Genomic DNA, 15,799 nt, shown 5'->3' on the forward strand with positions numbered 1-15,799 from the left:
TACTCCTCAGGAGAGGGTATCAGAAACGGATGTATGGGTACTGTATTTTTGCACTAAATCAATGCACTACTGTTATTGCTTGAAAAGTGTACTTATTGTTATTTACCATTGCCGGGTCGGAATGGATTCTTCCCCCGGGTGAATGTAGGGACCCATAGGGTTAAGCTCCCTATGGTGTTATCCCCTATCTTTATGTAATCTGTATTGTTATAGGGCAGAGCCCTCTGATCTCAGGTTACTGTAATTAGGCTGCCCTCTATAGGTTTAGCCCAGGTTGACCACTCCCCTTGTGCAGGCTATATAGTGTCTGGCACAAGGAAGTGTCTTCCTCTTTGGCTGCTGTTCTCTCAGGCTGCATGTCATCGGGCCTGAGACACACGGTCTCAGTAAAGAGAACTGCCAGTTTGTAAGTCGGGGACAGGGCCCCGTGAATGAGAACTAGCCAGCACCGACAGTTTTACTTATAGCACCCTCTAGAAGTGGTGAGAGTAGTCAGATTATTTAGCAAGGGCAGTTAATAGCCCCAACCAGGAGTTGTAACAAAGGGTTTAGTCCACCCCGGCTCTGTAGTCGTTCTTTAGGGACCGGTTTTATTAGACGCCAGGTACCAGTGTTAGGAGCTCTCCCCTGGACCACAGTCGGCCGGAACACTCCCTTCTGAAAGGTCTATATCTCAGGTGCCAACTAATCCTCTGTGCATCCTCCAAGGGGGTTATTCTGTGCCTAAAGTGTCACATCTGCTGTACTATCTGTGACATCATACACTGCTGTGTCTGAGTATAACCCTGCTGCACTATTCAGTTGTGCCTTCAATAAACTTGTACTATAGTTGATCAGCAAGAATCCTCTGGCGTCCATCTTTTACCACTTGCACACCACACCTCAGCTAGTTGTAGTTCCACTACACCCTCGCTCCATCCTGATTCTCCCATATAGCGGAGGCTCACCCCTTTGTATTAAGTGTCGCAAATGTAACCCATGCTCTCTATTTACTACTAGCCTGGGTTTATTCCAAATTGGGTCAGAAAAGCGTTACATATGTATATTTTGATGGTTATGATCTTGTACAGATGGCACTACATTTGCCAATGCAATTACAAACTCTGATATAGATAGGAGGCTGTCTATGCATGCAATGTCCATTTTGATATCTGGTAGATACAGGACTGTCATAAGTATAAGTGGGCACTGTATTTTCCCATGACCATGTCCATAATTAGTCTAAACCCAACCCCTTTAGTAGAAAGCCCTACCATGTCCATACCCCACTCCTTTAAAGGAAACCCCTATTCATTTTGCAGTAGTGATAGCTAGTGATGTAGCGAACATCGCCGAAAAATTTTCGTGAACCCGTTCGCGGACTTTCGCCAAAACTCGCGAATATTCGCAAACTTTGCAAACCCCATAGACTTCAATGGGAAGGCGAACTTTAAAACCTAGAAAAGCCATTTCTGCCCAGAAAACAGATTTTAAAGTTGTTTAAAGGGTGCCACCACCTGGGCAGGGGCATGCAGGAGGGGGATCAAGGGTAAACATTTCTCTGAAAAATACTTTGTAAAAAAAACGCCAAAAAATAACGCCAAAAAAAACCCGCAAGCTATTCCTATGTATACACAATGGCGAAAAACCGAAGCGAAAAAACGCGGCGGAAAAAACCGAGGCAAAAAAACGCGGCGCAAAAAAAAACGTGGCAAACCCAAATTGGCGAACATCGGCAAAAGTCCGCGAATTTGTTCGATGTTCGCCGGCGAACAGTTCGCTACATCTCTAGTGATAGCTCCCCACTTTAACTTATCTACCACTAGATGGCAGCCCTAATTTGACACCATAGATTTATTGCCTGTATGATGTTGTATCATGCTGAATTAGAAGACACCGATAACCTTAAGTTAAGGGATTTCTTTTTAGAAACACACACGTGTCTCGGGCGACTAATCTCCCCAGATTGCCATCCCACCGGCGATAATGTAAATCGCCGGTGGGATGGCATACGCGGCGGTGCGATTTCAGTGAGATTGTGCAAAGTTTCCTCTCGAGGCAACTTGCAATTTTGTCGCGGGCGACTAATCTCCCCGTGTGCCAGAGCCCTTAGAGTAATGCAATAAAAGGCACAAAGTTGACAAAAGTTTGCTTTGAATAAGGTGACCAATAAATACTATCTGCTGGCCAAGAACTCGACATGCAGGCAATGAAGATGGTTTATTTCCTTTCAAAAATCAAGAATCTTTGAAACCTAAGTAAATGTTGCATGCAAACACAATTTGAACTATGCAAGAGAAAAGTGTGTAATTAATGGCAAATTCCAAACCTAAAAACATATCAGCATATCAGATTTTGAATGAAATATGCTGCACCCTTCACCTCATTAGCAGAGCTACAGTATGGTTTTCCTCTGGTGTGCAAAAAAAAAAAAAAAAAGGATGCACACTTTGCTTACTTCATATGCTCTTAAAGAATGAATAGAGCGGTGGATGTGTTAGGCAGTGGTCTATCCAAGAGGGACAGGAAAGGGAGGCATTTTGCCATCCCCTCTACTGCCCCCTAACTTGCATGTCATACAGATACCCAAATTTAGGAGAGTCAGGAAATGCAGGCTGTAATATGGCCCTGTCCTTAGCGCCATAGGGCTGGCCCAGCTTTACTGGGGTGCAGGTGCCTGCTAAGTAAGCACTTAAAAAGGTTAATATAAATTAGAAGTAAGTCTAAAGGCATTCTTTTTAAGTACTTACTGCATATCTAAATTCCCAGATCCCTGCTTGCTTCTCTGAGATATGGTGCTGGCAGCCTACAGCAGTGCGAAGACTACAGTGACATCACTGAAATCTCTCTCCCCTTCCTGTAGGCTGCCAGCGGCAGCCTTCCTATTCTCTGAGCATGTGTGTAACTTGATCCTGTCTGCTGTTCTGAGCTACACATACCCACCAGCCAATCAGAAGCGGATCTGCTAGAGGGGAGGGGGGAGGGAATGAAACACACATGCAGTATGAAGCAAGGAGGGAAAGGAAGGGAGAATACCTTTTTAGAGATGGCTGCCTGTTCTAGAAAATGTGAAGTAAGTGTGACTGAGTAAATATTTGATTAGGTGAGCCAAAAGTGTGGTGTTTTTACTAAACAATAGGACGACTATTGGGCAGTATGCTTTTTAAATTTTGACTTGCATTCTCCTTTAAGGTGTGCACCTCTGAATGCAATATTTACCCACAATGGCGCATTTTCTAAGATTTCAATAATTCCAGCATCATTGTGATTGCTGGGGGAGTTGCACCCTATGTTATTAATACCAGTTGATGAACAGTTGATGCCAATTGGATGTAACTGTGCTAAACATTTGCTGTGTCTGGTAGATGTCATTGAAGCTACTGCCTGGTTCAGAGGTGGAGGTAGTTCCTGGGACACCCTGCTTAAATAGGCAAATGACTGCTCAATTTGGAACAGGAGGCAGGAACAAGGCAGAACTGACAAGTGCAACTATATGGAAGGGCAAGGAGTGCTTGCTGACACAAGTACTTTTATTGAATGGGATTTTTCCTGCAAATGACTGCAAGGAAGTTTGTGGGCCTATAATTGCAGTGCAGTTATGTCTTCTACAATGTAGAAAAAATACACAAATGCGCCCAAGTAAATGTATGCGCAGCTACTTTCATTTAGTGAAGAGTTTTGGGGTGCTCCATGGTACTCAATGTAAGGCAACTGCAGATATATTTATTTTTTTATGGTGTTTTCATTTGGGCTGATCCCACTGGGCTGTTCAATTAGCATCACTAGTGATGAGCAAAACTGCCCTGCTTTTCTTCTCTAAAAAGTTTGCAAAACTATTTCTAGCAGCATTTATTTCTTGTGCCAAATGCAATGGAGTCTTGCAGCAATCGTCATTTTTTTTTACCAAAGTGCATCATTTTCCCCCCCCAGAATTCACGTATCATTGAGAGGTGCTGAATGAGACACAATTGAGCATGCTCTTTGCTTAAATCAGACGTAGTTATGCCAAATACTCTCAGTCTGCTGGCATCAGTTCTGGTGTTTGGAGTGCGAATGATGATGTCTGTGTCTTTCTTCAGGCAAGTGTGCTGGGTCTGTTATTGCAGGGCTCTGAGGGAACCTACTGCCTAGTCAGAAGGTGATGGCTGCTCCAGGGTTTGCACAATGCCATGCATCAATCAATTCATAACAGAAGGGAGGAAGGACTGGTTGCCAGTGAGAGGAACTATATTAAAAAGTGTAGAATTAAATTGGTTTTAGATGTAAGTTTACTTAGGGGAAAGGTGCCAATTGCTCTCTGTGGATGTAAATGTGCACTAGTGGTTTTGTTTCAACTCCAACCACTTTGCCCAATGCAGTGCTCTATATATTAATAAAACCTATGCACCAGGCATTTCTATCATGTTTGCATGCCTTCCAGAACTTGCCATACCACATCTCAGGGCTGAATTTGCAACCCTCTCTTCACCTATTATTACATTTCCCCCCAAAAATGCCCTATCTGTACCAATGTTTTTCGATTAGATGTCTCCCCTGTATTGCCTGCACCCTGTATCTGCTGCAGATAAATCCTAAACCTTCAATGGATGCACGGCATTCACTAGGATTATTTAGTAATTTTTCTTTACAAAAACATGTTCATTAGCATAATTTATTAGCACACAGGTAACTCAGCTGATTTACATTTCACTTTAAATTTTAAGTTGGCATCCAGATCTCATTCCCCAGAACAAAATACCCTGGCACGCAGTGTGTTCATCCAGAGGCGAGAATAGTCCAATTATTTACACCTTGCTTGAAATTCATAAATCATCTAACATCCTCCGGCAGACTAATTGCTAAGGGGTTTCTTGTAATAGCTCAGCTCTGCCTACATAGATTCTTCTTTACAGGCTTTTGTCTTCAAATGATCCAAAACAATTTTGTATGACAAAAAAGCTCTAATTCATAATCTTAACCACATTCTCAAGTTTATGTTCCTCATCAATAGCTAAATAAACTGATGGCATAGATGCAGAGTACAGACGGTATAGAGAATAACCCAAACCTTGTTATATAGAGCATGCAATATTTCATATTTCAGTTTCACCAGTAGAAAATGCATTGGAAACAGTAAGCTTGCATTAAAAAGAGGCTTGGCAATAGCTGCAAATCAGGAAAAACAGAAGTTTAATACCAAAGAAGGAAAGTATTTTTCCATCCATTTAACACAGAAGTAACTATAATGACTATAATGATTTTTACTGCATTTGTAAGGTAAACAAGCTTATTAGGATTCTAACCTTCCCAATGTAAGAAGCTATTTTTAACTGTATGTAATAAAATACACTGGGGATCATTTATAAACACTGGGCAGATTTGCCCTTGGGCAGTAACCCATAGCACATTTTTCCAGCCAGCTGTAAGTTTAACCATGAAAGCAGAAATCCAATTGTATGCCAGGTACTGCCCAGTTGCCAATTTGCCCAGTGTTTCTAAATGACCCCCACTAAATTTGCCCAGGAGCAGTAACCTATAGCAATCAATCAGCAGGTTGAGTTTACTAGTTATCTGATTAAAACCAAACATCTTATTAGTTGCTATGGATTCCTGCTTCTGGACAAACTTTGTGTCTTTTATTACATATGGGGTATATGTTTATTTCAGAGTTGCATATTCTTTCCATGTCTCAGACATGCAGTATGTGGTCCCAGGACTAATGAGATAAATATAGTTCATGTTTTACAAATAACCAGTGATGAGCGTAACTGCCCCGAAAATTTGACGCAAATACATTGGAGCCAATAGATGTTTCTTGTCTTTTTTTCATTTGCCAAATGCATTGGAGTCAGTGAGCATTTTTTTAACACTCCAAAGACTTAACTTTTTTTTCTTACCTTTTTCCCCATACGAAAAGTACAATTTTTTTTCCTGGTGAAACAAAACACACGAGGGGGTCATTACGGTGTCAGGAGGTGCAAGTGCGAAAGCACTAACTTTGCTAATACATGCACCCCCAGGTTTATAGCTATCTGCATGGAGCACTGGTTCAAAAATCCGGATGATGCCCAAAGTAGGGGCAGGTAGGGAAGGACGCCTACGTGTAGGGTTGCCATCTGTCCAGTTTTGACTTGGACAACCCAGACAGTTCCAGGGCAGGAGACGTGGCAACCATAACTATGTGCCTCCCCTTTTGAATTTAGCATGGTCTAACCTAGGCCACTCTAGATTTAAAAAGCAGCCTGCGGGCCATTTCAGAGCACAGAGGTCTGTGGCTATTCACACAATGCCCCACACAGTTGTCAAAGTGGGGAAAAATGGCAAAATTCAGCATTTTTTTGCACTTTGCCCACTGTGCAGGGATTTGTAAATGAGCCCTTTAGTCAAATTATTGTGCAGATTTGCAAAAAACTTTCACCTGCGAACCTGAATTATGCAAAAAAATTAAAATTTGCTCATCCTGTTGAGGGTTTAACTGGGAAGCAGGCATTTTTTTTCTCCCCTGCCTTATGAAAAATATGAGAATTTCAAACATGCTTTGCTTTCTGAAAAATATAATCAAAAATTCTAAAAGTAAAATGTAGCCACTAGATGGTGCTTCAAGGAGTACTGTAGCCAAGCTCTGCGCAGCCGTGCATCCAATGTAATGTAATGATTGATGTACTGGAAAACTTCATGAGAATAAGCGCAAGTGCTGTCCCGTCGCTGGAGAGTCCCGTTGTGACCAATAATAATTAAACATTTTTGAGCCACTAAGGTAAAATCTGTTTACAAATAGTTCAATATACTGTAAATAGGCTTCGTAATCCAAGAAGCCAATAGCTTAAGTTTTAGAAGTAACCGAATATGGTGCTTTGTGCGGATATTGTTATAGGGTCGGCAGGTTAAATAACAGTTCTGGGCTTACTGCCAGAATACACGGCACAGATGGACTACAGGCAGGTTATTAATATCATCAAGTGTTTATAAAGCACCAATATCATTTGCAGCACTGTACAGTGAGAGCATGGCATATACAGCAATAAACACACAGAGGGACGAGACAAGAGGATCCCGCTTTTAACAAAGTCATTCTGCAGCCACCTCTCAGGGTCTGTCTGTGCCAGAAGCATTGCTTACTGTAAAAGGCAGTAAGTTTGCCCAGGAACAGGTAGCATTTATGGGTCACCTGTTTAAAAGCATTATTGGTTGCTATGGGTTACTGCTCCTTGGCAAAATCAATTTCTAAGAACCACATTAGGATACACATGAAAGCGCTATGGCAGCAAGAGAGGAACGGTGGCAGAAAAGGACTCCATTTAACTGTGCTACAAATCTCAGTAACTATGGAACGCAGAGATGCTGCAACGTGCCTGAATGCAGGACTAGGAGGCTGAGCAGGGACTGCTTTATCTGATATAGTTATTATCTTTTATACAATATTCCACACAGTGCAACATGTTGCAGATAAACAGCAAGCACCATGCAACAGAAAAAAGGGAGCGTCACAATTTACTGCATCAAGCTGCATGCACCTTTAAAGCCTATTCTATCTGTATCTGATGTCAAACATTTACTTTACCTTCATTGTTCTAATTAAATGATAGGATATATATACATACCTAAATATGCAACAAAGCAGGTAGGTATGGTCCATGACAAGTATGACCAGAGGTAAACAGTTAGGACCACCTACCTTTAAAGTAAATAAAACCTCTAAAACATGTTCATCTAATTGCAATTTACATTATTTTTTTTCTCTAGTTTTCAAGATATTAGCAGGTTTTAATTTTTAAATTAGTGCCACCTGCTGGTCATTTTGGCATTCAGGCACCTGAAATGAATTTAATCCCATAAGGAGCATCTCCTGATGTTGGTCTGCTTAGAACTTACCAGACAATTGCCAGATGACTCTTCTCGACTCTTATTGTATTTTCTGGGCAGAGATATATCACAAGCCATATTCTTCATTTCCCAGGGTGCCACAGTCATGTGACCCATGCTCTGATAAACTTCAGTCACACTTTACTGCTGAGCTGCAAGTTGGAGGGATATCCCCCCCCCCCCCCTTCCAGCAGCCGATCAGTAGAACAATGGGAAGGGAGCAAGATAGCAGCTACCTGACACCTGTATTGCTAAAGATCCTCCCAGGCCCCATAGGAAAAAAAAAAAAACAATTTGTTGGTTCAAGAATAAAAATTTACTTTGGATACTAGGGATATATATTTGAATACATAAAATATGTTCTAATTTTCTGTAGCAGAATTCTACCATATTACTGACATATATCTAATAACTCATTTAAAGAAAATGAAACACGTTTGTGCTTTCAGCAGTTATTTAGAAGAGCGCTTTGTCATACAAGAAATGACTGCTGTTGCTGTTTCATAGAATGTCAATCGTTTTGGCAAAATAAGTGAAGATTTTACATTGTGAGTTATTTTGTTGTTTCCGAATGCTGAAGATAAGTGAGTAATCAATAATTTCAAAGGCACCTTATAAATCAAAGCAAATGTGACAATCTGTAACTTGACTTATAAATGAGTGAAATGAGTTATTGATGGTTATCAGTCCCTTGCTGGGACTAAAACTTTGAAAAATACTAATAAATAATTTCACTCATCTATAAGTCCCATGAGTACTCTGATTTTTACTATATGGATATGCATTTCAATGGGTGCACCTGCGCTATTGATTTTCGTTTTTTTGGAAGTTCGTTACTAAAATACTGGCTATGTATAAAAATAAAAGGCTAAAGGGTTGACTTTATCATCTGCAAGGTGTTCAGTTTGATAATTACTTTCATGGAAATGGGCTAGTCCATGCCAGAGACCCCTAGTTATTTCTGTGGACCACTGTTTCCTAAAATAAGCACCAACCCATTGAAAAATTTTAATGATCAGATGTACAGAGGGGTACCTATCAAACTGACCTTTACTTGTTCTTTAAAATTGTTACACTGGTAAGTTAAGAGTAAATAGTCAATAGTTCCTGTACAGTATATATATTAAATTACATCCCGAGTAGAATAAAATATTATAGAACAGTCAAGGAATACAGAACATGGATTTTGTTTCTACATAAAAACCAATAAAAAAAAGAGATTTAATATAAATGCATAGATATATATATATATATATATATATATATATATATATATATATATATATATATATATATATATATATATATATATATATATGGTATCATTCTTTGCATTTAAGCAGAGGAAAGGTCGTGGTGATCTGCTTAGTGACATTCTACATAATTAATCAGTGTACTGATACACATGAATGATTAAGGTCATTTTGTAAGCAGGAGATTGAATTACCATATGCGAGTCCTGATTTTATGGTTTTAGTGTCAGACTCACTTTATAATATAAAATATATTGCAGACCGTAGATTTGTTTTTTAAAATGTGAAGGTGACATATACTGTAGTGCTCTGCCATTTTGGGGACCCCACGTGCCTTTATTATAGGATATTTAATAGTATTAGAGCATCGGTAGCACTGACAGGGTAAAGTAGAAGGATCTTTCATTTGACCTTTTTCGTGTGACTAATGCTCTGGTGTAACAGGCTAATTGCTAGACAGTCACCATTAGTTTAAAGGGAAAGTATCCCTGGGAGACAAGAATCTCTTAAAGAATAAATGTCTTTCTCAAGGCTTGCTGCCTGGGATACCAGAGCAGAATGTCACATTTATAAATATAATATATATATATATATATAATTTAAACACCACAAAATTCTCACCTCTTTAAGTTGCCTATGCTACAAATCTTTACTTTAAAGCGGATTGTTATGAATGTGTAGAATTCACAAGGCATAAAACTGCAAATCAAGGTATATTTTATTGACTTTTTTGGTCATACTTTTAGTAATATCCTTAGTCTTGGTTACTGGAAATAGCAAATGGAATACCGGTTTACATACAGGGAGGCAGCAGTTTTGAGACAGCGGAGTTAATGTAACAAGGCGACATTGCATTGTGATTGATGTCTTGCACATTTAAGGTGGCCCACAGGACAAGCAGATACATACTGAACAAGGGACCATACATGGCACGGCTGCCTTTCTGTTGTTCCAAGTGTAGAGGCAGACAGCCTGAACTATCAGAAAAGCAGCAAGCAATCTTATCTTTGTGATCATTGGCCTGTTATCATACATTTACCAAAATGATATAAAACCTTTTTTTATAATACTATAAAGTGTATGACTTGCTTTACAGTCATTATAATAAGTTGCAGTGATCAGAAAACATCTGTATATTTATAGCTAACAAAGCTGGCAAGGGTTTGGGTCTACAGAGACTGTATTTCATGCTACCCTAAACCTCAGTGGAAGCTTCAGTTCCCAACACTGTAATATAAGGAAAGAGAGCATTATATCAGATCTATATCAAGCACTGCCACAGGGTAAAAACCATTTTATCATGTGTCCCCCTTTTGACCTGCATTAATGTCTGATGCACCTTGGGCTAAACCTGTGGGCATAAGCCATGCTTTTATAGAACTCACCCATGAGATGTCTATAGCCTTGCAGCAGCAGTTTCTAACTGATGCAACTTAACGTCCATCTTGAAGGTCAATTAAGATAAGTTTTTAGTTTAAAAAGTATTTGCTATCAAGATATTCTAAGAACTGAAAAGGGTCTGGCCAAAGGTTAGACCTGCAAAGTCCATCAACCAGTGCCATAGGGGCTGCTTTAAGGGATTTGTGCATAGGCATACAATTATTAGTGGTTGTTATTAATGTTGCACTGTGGGAATTCATCCTCACATAAAAGAGATTGAACGAAGGATAGAATTAAAACACATTAACAAGTCCCTATATTAACAATGTGAAAGCTTTTAAATCTATTATTGCAGTTCCTGCAGAGTTCCCAATTCAGACCACCAGGGGTTTCATGCTGTGCCCTGACAAAGTAATTAGAAGTCATATAGAATTCACATGATTTGTTTTGTGTATGATTTAGAAGTATTATATATATATATATATATATATATATATATATATATATATATAGTATGTATAAAAGCTGCACTCACAGGACTTATGAAAACAAAAAGGACTAACAGGAGGCAAGATAAGGTTAAGTCACTAGTAAGGGAACCTTAAACCGCCCGCATTTAACGCTCGAAACTGAGCGTGGCAATAGGACAGCCATAGGCTTGCGTCATACTGTAGCCATCAGAAAAAAGAGCAGCGCGGCTCACTCCGTGGCTCATTCAGGGGTGGCGTGTGTGTGCGCACAGCAAAGTGTTCTGGCAAATCGTGACATGAGGCAGTATGATCCGGGACGGCTAGTAGCACATATGAATATGGAATCCATGCCATATGGGGGACCCAGTACATCAATATTGTGCACAAATATGTACCGTCCAGGATATGAAGAACAATGCGGAGCGTATTGCAAGATCAATAAAGGAATTTTAGACAAACCGTGTCGTTTAATAGGGTATAGGTACTCATTACAAAGGACAGGTAAGGTGTTGGTGTGCGAACCTAGTCAAAGGACGGACCGCCATACACTATACACGTTATGGCATGGATTCCATATTTATATGTGCTACTAGCCGTCCCGGATCATACTGCCTCATGTCACGATTTGCCAGAATACTTTGCTGTGCGCACACACACGCCACCCCTGGATGAGCCACGGAGTGAGCCGCGCTGCTCTTTTTTTTGACGGCTACAGTATGACGCAAGCCTATGGCTGTCCTATTGCCACGCTCAGTTTAGAGTGTTAAATGCGGGCGGTTTAAGGTTCCCTTACTAGTGACTTAACCTTATCTTGCCTCCTGTTACCACTGTCGCTCTGTTTATTAACTTGACTCGGGACACGGCGTTGTTCCATTAATACGAGTTGCGAGTTATAGTTCAACACATGTGTGTGTTATGTTTATAAGACCACTTTATTTGTATGGATAAATAATTTAAATTTGCAATACACAATAGCAAGAGGATTTCTAAAACACCCAAATTTCAGCATTTCTATAGTCGGCCGTGTCAATAGGGGTACCTATTGAACTGGACTCAAGCGCCATTTGAACTTGCACTTTGGAAGTAACGCAACCCCCATTCTGAAAATGCAGCTGCAATTCTGCTGGTATTGTGGAAAAAATGCTGTATTATGGGCAAGAAACATGGCAATTTGCATGTTTGCTAAATTGCATGTTGCACAAGGCACTTGCTTTAGTGTGGGTCACCAAAATCCCTATGAATGCAGGAAAACTTCCTTCTAAACCACAAAATTGTACATTAAACGAGGTGCATAACTGGTTCTAAACCAGTTTTGGGTCACAAAGCTGATTCTCCAACTTTATGTGGGTCTGCTGAGATAAGCACTAAGAGTAACTTTTGTTTAATTTTATGGAAACTAGGAACTTTCTAATCACAAGCAACTGTAAATTCTGTACCATTTATGAAATTAATGGTTACTCAATCAAGTTACTCTTCACTATCCCCTCTCAGTAATCTGTCTCTCTATAGGCAGGAGTCAGATTTTGATTTTTGAAGCTAACTGAAGCTTCAAAATAGCCGACTCCGACACAAAGCTGCATGTAGAGGCCAATATCATATAAGGTTAAATTTTCATTTTTGTGAATGTTCCCCCTTAAGAAACGATGATTTAAGGTAATAATGTGTAACATCTGCCTAATTGTTTCTATCATTCAGCATTTGCTAATACATTGGATGTTCTGTGGTGTGTAATTTATTCAACTAACCTCCAACCCACCAGCATAGGCAACAATATAATTTGCTCAAAATGTGTGACAGCATCATGTGTGTGTCAAGTGGGATCTCTCCAAACGTGTTATGTTGCTCGGTATAACCACTTTGCATGTCAGCGTTCAGAGACACTAATGCATTTAAAATAAGCGCAGATTACTTAATGCTGTTTTTAATGTATCCTTAATGACAGGGCAATTATTCTGAAAGTTAAATATTTGCTCCTAAGTCAAGAAGAAATTTGTGTTGTGTGTCAAGCACGCTGATGAAGGTTGGGGTTGGCTACTGTGCAACAGGAAAGAGCTTTCAGGCCATCAGCTATATTTTGACAAACATTCTTGTCTCTCGCAATTAGTTTTAAAAGGTCTTTCTGAAATATTTACATAAAATAAGTGGTCCGCTTGAAATATTTTGGTAATGAAATGGAAACTTTACCATTTAGAACTGAATCTTATGTAGAAATGTGTGCTGCTGCTGCTTTTATTTTGTAGCTTGTTTTGGCTTCTAGGAGCTTAGTGAATAGCCACTAAGCAGTGATCCCCAACCAGTGGCTTGGGAGCAACAGGTTTCTTTGATGTTTCTCCCAGTGGCCTTAATGTAGGTGCCCATTTTGAAGTTTCTGACTTAGAGGCAAGTTTTGGAAGCACATTGTGATGGACTGAATTTAGCCAAAAATTGTTGTTTGTTATTCTTTAAATTTTACTGGCCAGTAACTCATTAATTCAGTATTTCAGTGTGTAAATAGCTATGTGTATAATCTGTGTATATGTATATGTGGTATATATGTGTTAAAAGTGGAAACAGTATTAGTTTTGGTTAACAAACTGAGGCCTACTTTGTTTGAAGCATGTGCCTCAGTTGTGCTGGGAGTATGTTTTAAATGGTGCTGAAACAACTGCTTATAGAAAGCTATGTTTGCCACAAGTGTATATAAAAGTGTGTGCATAAAACTACTTTGTTTCTATACAGAACATTGCAATTGCTTGTATAACGTAAAGTTGAATAAAGCACTTACCTGGAGCTCTCAGAGAAGCCACTTCCTAAAGGGGTGAGCAGCCTCTCTGAATGAATATTTATAGAGTAGATGCTGACCACCTGGGGGCAGCATAGAGCAGTTTGGAGGCTATAAAAGCTGCAGACTGGTTTCTTTTGGGAGTCTGTGTTAAAGGAACAGTAACACCAAAAAATGAAAGTGTATAAAAGTAACTAAAATATAATGTGCTGCTGCCCTGCACTGGTAAAAGTTGTGTGTTTACTTCAGAAAGTCTACTATAATTTATATAAATAAGCTGCTGTGTAGCCATGGAGGCAGCCATTCAAAGGAGAAAAGGCACAGGCACATAGCAGATAACAGATAAAACACTATTGTATTCTACAGAACTTATCTGTTATCTGCTATTTAACCTGTGCCTTTTCTCCTTTTTTCCAGCTTGAATGGCTGCCCCCATGGCTACACAGCAGCTTATTATATAAAGTATAGTAGTGTTACTGTAGCAAACACACCAGTTTTACCAGTGCAGGGCAACAGTGCATTATATTTTTATTACTTTAAAGCTCTTTCATTTTTTGGTGTTACTGTTCCTTTAAGCCTTTGTAAGAGGCAGTTCTTGAGCTCCAGGAGTGTGCTTGGAGGGTTACTGTTGACCCCCCCCCCCCCCTTCCCGCTGGTAAAAGTTTGTTTTGCACCGTTGCAAAAACTGTTTTTTTCTGCATGTGATAAAAATAAAGCACAATATTTCCACTGAAGATCTGTCTGGCTACTGAACCTGCACGCACCCAGTGACACACATAGATACAGTTTTTCCCCAAGCAAAGCCTCTGAGAGGCTTACAATCCACATGGGGCTACCAAACAGCCAATCACATCTTTTTTTTATGACTGTGTGGCTCACCAACACTTTTTACATCTGAGTGTGGCTCATGAGGAGGTCCCTGCAGTAAAGGTTGTTTTTCTATGCCAAATAAGCAGACTCTAGAACATGAGAGCTGTCATGCAATGCCTGGACCCAACAGTGAAAGAGATCACAATGGGCATGAAGCAGCTCTAGCACAGAAACTGGCAAACAAACATGGCAACAGTAAAGAAAGAGGAAAATGGATAGTAAAGTTCATTATTGTTGTACAGTTGGATAGAAGTATTGCTGAAGTGGACATCTACCTTCACTAAAACAAATATTACTTCCCCTTGCTCTCCAACATGCAATCAAATTTTCCAATGAGAATCACCCTTACCAGCGCAATGTCTGCCATCTCATTGTTTTCGTACTAGTATATTTTGTAGCATTTGCTTGCTTAATTATACTGTAACAAAACTTTACAAGGGCAAATATAGTACTGTAGACCGTCAGAGTCAAGTATAGACCAGGTAGGATTCCCATGGATGGACACTCATGCCTCAATTGGTCTAAAAGCATAATTCAATGGTTGTCTGTGAAAAGTTTCATCCATGTCTTTTCAGCCCTATTACTTTTTCATCAAAATGTCTTTCTTTATACTGGGTTTCAATTCATACCTAAGCCCCACCACTTTAAAAAAAAAAAAAAAAAAAAATATATAACCTGTCTCCCCAAAACAAGTTATAGCCTATATTAACTGCTCAGAGAACACAGGGAGGGGTGAAACAAGAGTTGAAATTAGCATTACTCTTTATTAGATATTGTCATTTAAACTATAGTTTGTTGCAAAAGAAAATGAATAGTGAAAAAAATAAAAAACATTAGTAAATACCCCCTTAAGTCATAAGCATATGGTACTCTGACTGTTCCCATGAGCATTCAGATGCACATTTTAGTAGAATTGCATTGAATTCCATTTTTCATAATGTGCTGTATTTATATATAGTGATGAGCGAATCTGTCCCGTTTCGCGTCGCCCTGAAATTTGTGAAATGTCAGGAGATTTTTCAAAACCGTGGAAAATCCGCAAAACACAACTTTTTTGTCGTACGTGTCTTGTTTTGCCGTGCCCCCGCCCAATTTGACACGACCACACCTAATTTGACGCAACCGTGACTTTTTTTTCGACATGCAAACAATTTTTCTGCGGCAAATTTTAACTGAACTTTCGCAAAACAATTCGCCAAAGACAAATACGGAAATTTGCTGCAAATCTATGTTCAGCAGTAATA

Source organism: Xenopus tropicalis, chromosome 8 (genome assembly GCF_000004195.4).
Source record: "Xenopus tropicalis strain Nigerian chromosome 8, UCB_Xtro_10.0, whole genome shotgun sequence".
Lineage (NCBI taxonomy): Eukaryota > Metazoa > Chordata > Amphibia > Anura > Pipidae > Xenopus > Xenopus tropicalis.